This window comes from Triticum aestivum, chromosome 3B, assembly GCF_018294505.1.
Source record: "Triticum aestivum cultivar Chinese Spring chromosome 3B, IWGSC CS RefSeq v2.1, whole genome shotgun sequence".
Taxonomy (NCBI): Eukaryota; Viridiplantae; Streptophyta; class Magnoliopsida; order Poales; family Poaceae; genus Triticum; species Triticum aestivum.
In genome coordinates, this window is record NC_057801.1 from 782054376 (window position 1) to 782060442 (window position 6067).

The 6067-nt window shown below is 47.2% G+C and overlaps 1 pseudogene; it reads right to left on the bottom strand.

Moving 5' to 3' along the window:
* Window positions 1-1928: 1928 nt before the first annotated feature.
* On the bottom strand, window positions 1929-3752 carry LOC123067901 (purple acid phosphatase 2-like; annotated as a pseudogene).
* Between the last annotated feature and the right edge of the window lie 2315 nt (window positions 3753-6067).

Sequence of the window (6067 nt, forward strand, 5' to 3'; positions counted from 1 at the left end):
AAACAGTAGTAAATTAGGTACAAGAATTCATCCTAATAGACAAACTTGTGGTCCAGTATGTACCTGTATGCAAAAATAGAACTGCATGAAGCCAATACCTGCACTTGGAGACATGAGGATGCAGCAGGGGCATGCAGGCGAAGCTCATCCAATCACCATGCGTCATCTTTTTTTCATCACTTGAGCTTTTTACTATTCTAGCACCCTGACCTGATTGTGCTGCAGCTGCACGTAGAGCGAATGCAAACAAACACAACTCTTCAGAAAACAACTCAACCAACACACATTAGATCGGCAAAATTTAGTTTTGAATAGTAGATGATTAGCTGCCGCCAACTAAAGATAGGAGAGCATGTCAACTGCCATGAGTAGGGATAATGAGAGGAATCGAGTCCTTGTGGTGGGAGTCGGGTCCTAGGGGATGTGGGCTCCGTCGGTGGCGTGAGATCCACAGAAGCTCAGGGATCCTTAACGCATCGGCCGACCATGGACCAGAGGCATCATTGAACAGGGACTATGGAACCAAATGTGTTGCACTGTACTATTTTGAACTGGCAAACATGATTGTTTGTGAATAAACGTTCAATGACAATATAAGAACCAAGTAGCTCAGCAGTAGTTACCCACAAATGTTGCTCTCCAAATTCCCTTTTCAAGCATTCAGCTGTAGAGATATATTGTGTGCCAAGAAAAAAGACTAAATTGTTGTTGTTACTTGCATATTGTCCATTTCATTCTTTCTGAAAGTGTCTGCAGAAACATTTAATTTGCTTGTTATTTAGAAAAACCACGAAAAACATCTTCTATAGATCGATGATCTAGAAGAAGTTGGTACCTAAACCGAGTAGGTTATGTGAATACTATCTCTGTAACTTAATATAAGGCGTTTTTAACACATTACCGCCAGCCTTGGGAAGCTTCCTTGCCAGTGCGTATCCTATACTTGTTCAAGAGCATGCAAAGGTCACCGAGCAAGAACTTAACAATGTTAGTTGAAGCCAATTTCCACATGTGATGGCATATAAAAGCTTATACACTGATTTTGAATGGGAACAACTCACAGTTGCTGAATCAATATTCATGTACTGCTACTCGCTTGCTCAGGCAAACCAGTTACCTATATATCCTTCGGATATTCATAGGTGGCGCTGGTTTGTAACAAAGGGATGGATTGTAGTGAACCACCAAAAGAACTGTGGTGTGTACTTGGTAATAACCTTAATCTTGTATGAAATTAGTAGCAATCTTAATATTTTTTTAGATGGTAGCACTCTAACTCTTAATTAAACACACATTTTACTGTATTGATTTGCTTGCCTAGAACCTACATGTTTAAGATAGAGAATAAGAGAGCACCATTCTTATCATTTTTTTAGATTATCATGTCGTTTATTTTAGCTACATCTCTAGGAACAAATTTGAACAGAAATTTTTGGTACACATTGAGTAGAATTGTAGGAATGCATCAATCAAAATTATAAACTACCATCTATCAGTTAGTACAATGGCAAATTTTAGCATGGTCCCTCTTACCTCCCCTTTTCACCTGAGAGGTAAGAGACTAAGAGTACATAACAGATCTGAGCCATTGATTTGATTAAGTAGTGGTCTGATTAAGTCTTGCCTTCTCACCTCCCATGTGAAAAGAGTGGGTAAGAAGAAGCATGTTAAAATTACTCTTAGTACAATACCATTAGGAATATGCACTGAATTAGAATTTAAATAAGCTAATATATCTATGCTGAAATCAACCCATACAACACTCATTCTATATTTTTCCCAGCTCACCCAAAGCCTAAAAAAATTGTATCTAGGCAAAAAGGAAACACCTAGCTGTGACTTCTTTATACGATTATTGAAGAAAATCTGTAGACATACATTTGTCACCTAGAGAATGAGTTTTCTCACCCAAAGCAATAGGAGTTGGCGTACCCATGTGTCACCCAAAGCAATAGGAGTCTTGCGACTCCACATGATGTAAATTAATTAGCAAACCATTATTCGAGCTTCTACCGCACCGCCGCCCAACACGCTCAGTTCTGAAACCACATTTCCCTCATGCTCATCTTCCTCGTGTGTGCGCACAAGTTTGGATTCAGTGGGTTGCAGCCGGCTAGAGTGTTGCTGCTCTGCAGGGACCATCTACTGCTGCAACTGCAGCACTTCATACTTGTATCTCAGTTAATTATGTACCCATCTACTACATATGTATACCTGCCAATGCAAGTTGTCTTCAGATTAGGAGTCAGAAGAACGTAACATACCGTATGCAGAGTATGATGCCAGGACAATGATATAGGCCGAGGCTCTTTTGATGGAATAGCACTAAGGTACTGATGTGCTACCAGAAGCCTTATAGGGTGTGGGATACCTGCTGCTGTATGGCTTGAATGGCTTTGTTTCGCCCTGCAAATATGTTGATATTCTTTTTAAGCAATATGACTAATCAAATGAAACTCTAAATGGAGCACAATCGAATTCAATGAGCATTGAAATGCGTATAACATAGATCCACTGAATTGTTTTCTATTTGGTACTTCTACTTGAACTATAAAAGCATCCGCTGAGACATAAGAAATGCGAATAAAGTATCAGAGACAACTATCCTTACAAGTTCAGGAGCAAAATCTATCTCATGGTTTCCAGCTGTCCAGACCCAAGGCTGGTATGTGAGATTCCACTGTACAAATCTTGCCCACATATCCCACGTTGTATTATCAATTTATCATGATATGGGTAATTATCGGCATATGTCAGGTCCCGACGAAAAGCACTGCCTGGGCTTTTGAATTGGACTCATAATGAGCGAGCGTGACATTGGAGTCGAAACTCTGACCGAGATCACCTAAACACAATAGTAAAATTCTCAGTAATATTACTCATAAACTACAATAGTAAAATTATATTGGAATTCAGACATGACCATGCAAGTTATATTCTGAGCAAATTTGACAATACCTATCAGACCAAATGTATATGGAACATCTGGGCCACTTTTCGGAGGGGTCCTAAACCAAATCTTTTTCAGCGTCTCTTCAGTTCCAACGGCATAGTAATACTTTGTGTCAAACTGCAAGAAAAGTCATAATTAAGCCTTGAATCAAGATTCCAGCCTTCATAAAACATAAGCATCAAATGTTTGACGTGCCGATAACCTTCAGGTTCTTGATTGTACAATGATGAATGTATCCCGAGGTATATTTGTAGAACGTATACCACGAATGCTTTCCCTTTGCAGAACAATTGAGATTATCTTCTGAAGTCCCGTAAAACACAGTGCTCGATCCAGGTTCTGGCTGTTGTCACCCATGAGATTATCATGGCTGTACTGTTGTGGTTGCCTTGTCTGATATGAACCTGTTAGAGCACCTAATCAATCAGTATGAGAGTGGAAGCCACAAACAACACCATGATTGAGCTGCAGAAAAGGGTAGACACTGATCCTACAGCTCCCTCTTTGCTGATTGCTGATTTGTGATTGTGTTAGAAGATGGAAGAAAAGCAACATGGTCAGACCTTTAGATCGTATGGCATGCGCCGAGGAGGCCAGCCATCCTTCTTCCACCGTTCTTCTTCTCCCTGAATCCCCGCTCTTCTTTTCCCTGAATCCTCTTCTGTTTCTCTTTTCTATACCAAGGAAAACCGAAGCCCCGCCATGGCCTTGGAGCCCCCCCGCCAGCCATGGAGGTCCGCCTTTGCCTGCAAGGACTTCGAACCGCCGGATCCCTCTGCCTCGCGCGCCCGTCCGCCATCGCCCGACTCCGGCGAGCTCCTGCCTAGGTCGCCGGATCCCTCGCTCCAGCCTTCCTCGCCGTTCCCCCGCCTCGCCGCGTGATGGGGTTATGTACCTAGGGTAGGGTCATGGACCTGATCTAAGTACCTTACCCAAGGGCACCCTTAGAAGAAGTCGCCTTCCAGTCGACCAACGAGGGACCCACTCGACTGACTTGAAGGACTCGACCACGAAGACTCACTCGACTACCGGAAAGTCAGGAGACACTCTGCACTGCAACGGCCTGTAATCAAGTAGGCTTTATGATAGTAAAGGCACTTTATATGGGGCGTTACCAGTAACGCCCCAGACTTAACTCACCTTAAACCCTCTCCTACGTGGGCTGGCTGGGGTCCTGGCGCACTCTATATAAGCCACCCCCCTCCACAGGCAGAGGGGTTCGGCACCTTGTAATTCACATACTCATAATCCACTCGACCGCCTCTGGGCTCCGAGACGTAGGGCTGTTACTTCCTCCAAGAAGGGCCTGAACTCGTACATCCTTTGTGCTTACAACCTCTCCATAGCTAGGACCTTGCCTCTCCATACCTACCCCCACTCTACTGTCAGGCTTAGAACCACGACAGTTGGCGCCCACCGTGGGGCAGGTGTTTTAGTGATTTTGTGGGGAAGTTGCGATTCTTCCGAGTACTTTCATCATGGTGTCTGCTGGAGTTTTGGTCGAGGGTCAAGAGATCCGTCTCGGCACTCTCACCTTCATCGCCGACGACTCCGCGTGGCTCCAGGAGGCTCCACTCGACGTAGATGCGCTCCCCGTCCGCGGTGCGACGCATTTTCGCGCATGTGTCCGCGGCGTTCTGCTGCGGAAACCGTCGACCCAGTATCGGTCGGCCCCTCCATCGTCCACCCTCCCGGTATCCCGCCAGCACAAGCGCTCGGGCCGGTCGAGGCTTCAGCGATGGGTGAGGCACGCGGTGGCTCGCCAATCGGCCACCACCCAAGTTGCGGCAATCGAGCCCGACGAACCTCTCTACGGCTTGTTCGATTTGTCGACTGGCTCCATAGAGACTGCATCCGAGTGCGGTAGCAGTGATCCAGCGGCGGAAATCTTGATGGTCGACGGGCCCCACAGTCCCCCTGGCTTCGCCCGTGGTGGTGGAGCAGGTGACGGCGGCGACCCTACACGAGGCTACGAAGAGTACCAGCCCGAGCCACTCGACTCTCTGCAAAGAGAGAAACTTCGCCGCAGGAACGAGGATCCCCTGCGCACTCCCATCGCAGGAGAAACCCCCGAGGCTCGTGCCTTGGAGGAGGCGCGTCTGGCCAATTTGGCCGAGTGCACTCGACTGGAGAACCTTCAGCGAGCTCTCGACGAGCGCGCGCGGCAACAAGTTCCCGACAACAGTCGACGTCAACTCTTCCCGCCGACTCAGGTATATCGAACCCCAATTCAGAATTTAGCAGCTGCGACCCGTATAGCAGAGTCCATCCAGCCTTCGCAGTCGGAAGCTGGCAGAGGTTTGCTACAAATCAGGGATCTGCTCCGGGCAGCAGGAGATCAGAATTCAGCCGTGTCTCAGTCGCGCAACAGAATTCACAGTCGACCCGTCACTGTGAATACGGTTCAGTCGGCCCATAGCCCAGATCGCCTCCGCGGCGTGAAGGGCGCGAGAATCGGCGAGATCAATATGGCGACAGACTCGACCGAGATGATAGGCGTCGAGTGCCCTATTCCCCTCCGAGGGGTGGGTCTTACGCTCCTCGGCAGCCAGATGATAGGCGTCAGTACAGTACAGGGCGTAGGGTTCCAGTCGACCCCAGAGAACAAGGCTTCGACGCGCGATCCATTATCGTGCAAGGGTTGGTTGACCGGAACAGAGCCCATCGAGGTGGACTCGACAGAGATGTACCCACAAGCAGTCGAGTGCATGTTTCTGGTCCTGAATGTTTCAGCAGAGCTATCAGAGCCGCAGTTATCCCTCCCAATTTCAGGTTGGCAACAGGAGTCAGCAAGTTCACTGGTGAGTCTAAGCCTGAAACTTGGCTTGAAGACTACCGAGTGGCAGTTCAGATTGGTGGTGGGAACGACGAGGTGGCCATGAAGCATTTGCCCCTCATGTTGGAAGGTTCTGCCAGGGCATGGTTGACTCAGTTACCTCCTAGCAGCATTTACACTTGGGAAGATCTGTCCCGAGTGTTCGTCAGGACGTTTGAAGGAATTTGCAAGCGACCAGCTGGATTGATAGAGTTGCAAGTCTGCGTGCAGAAAACTAATGAGACTCTCAGAGAGTATATTCAGAGGTGGATCACTTTGCACCACACTGTGGAGAATGT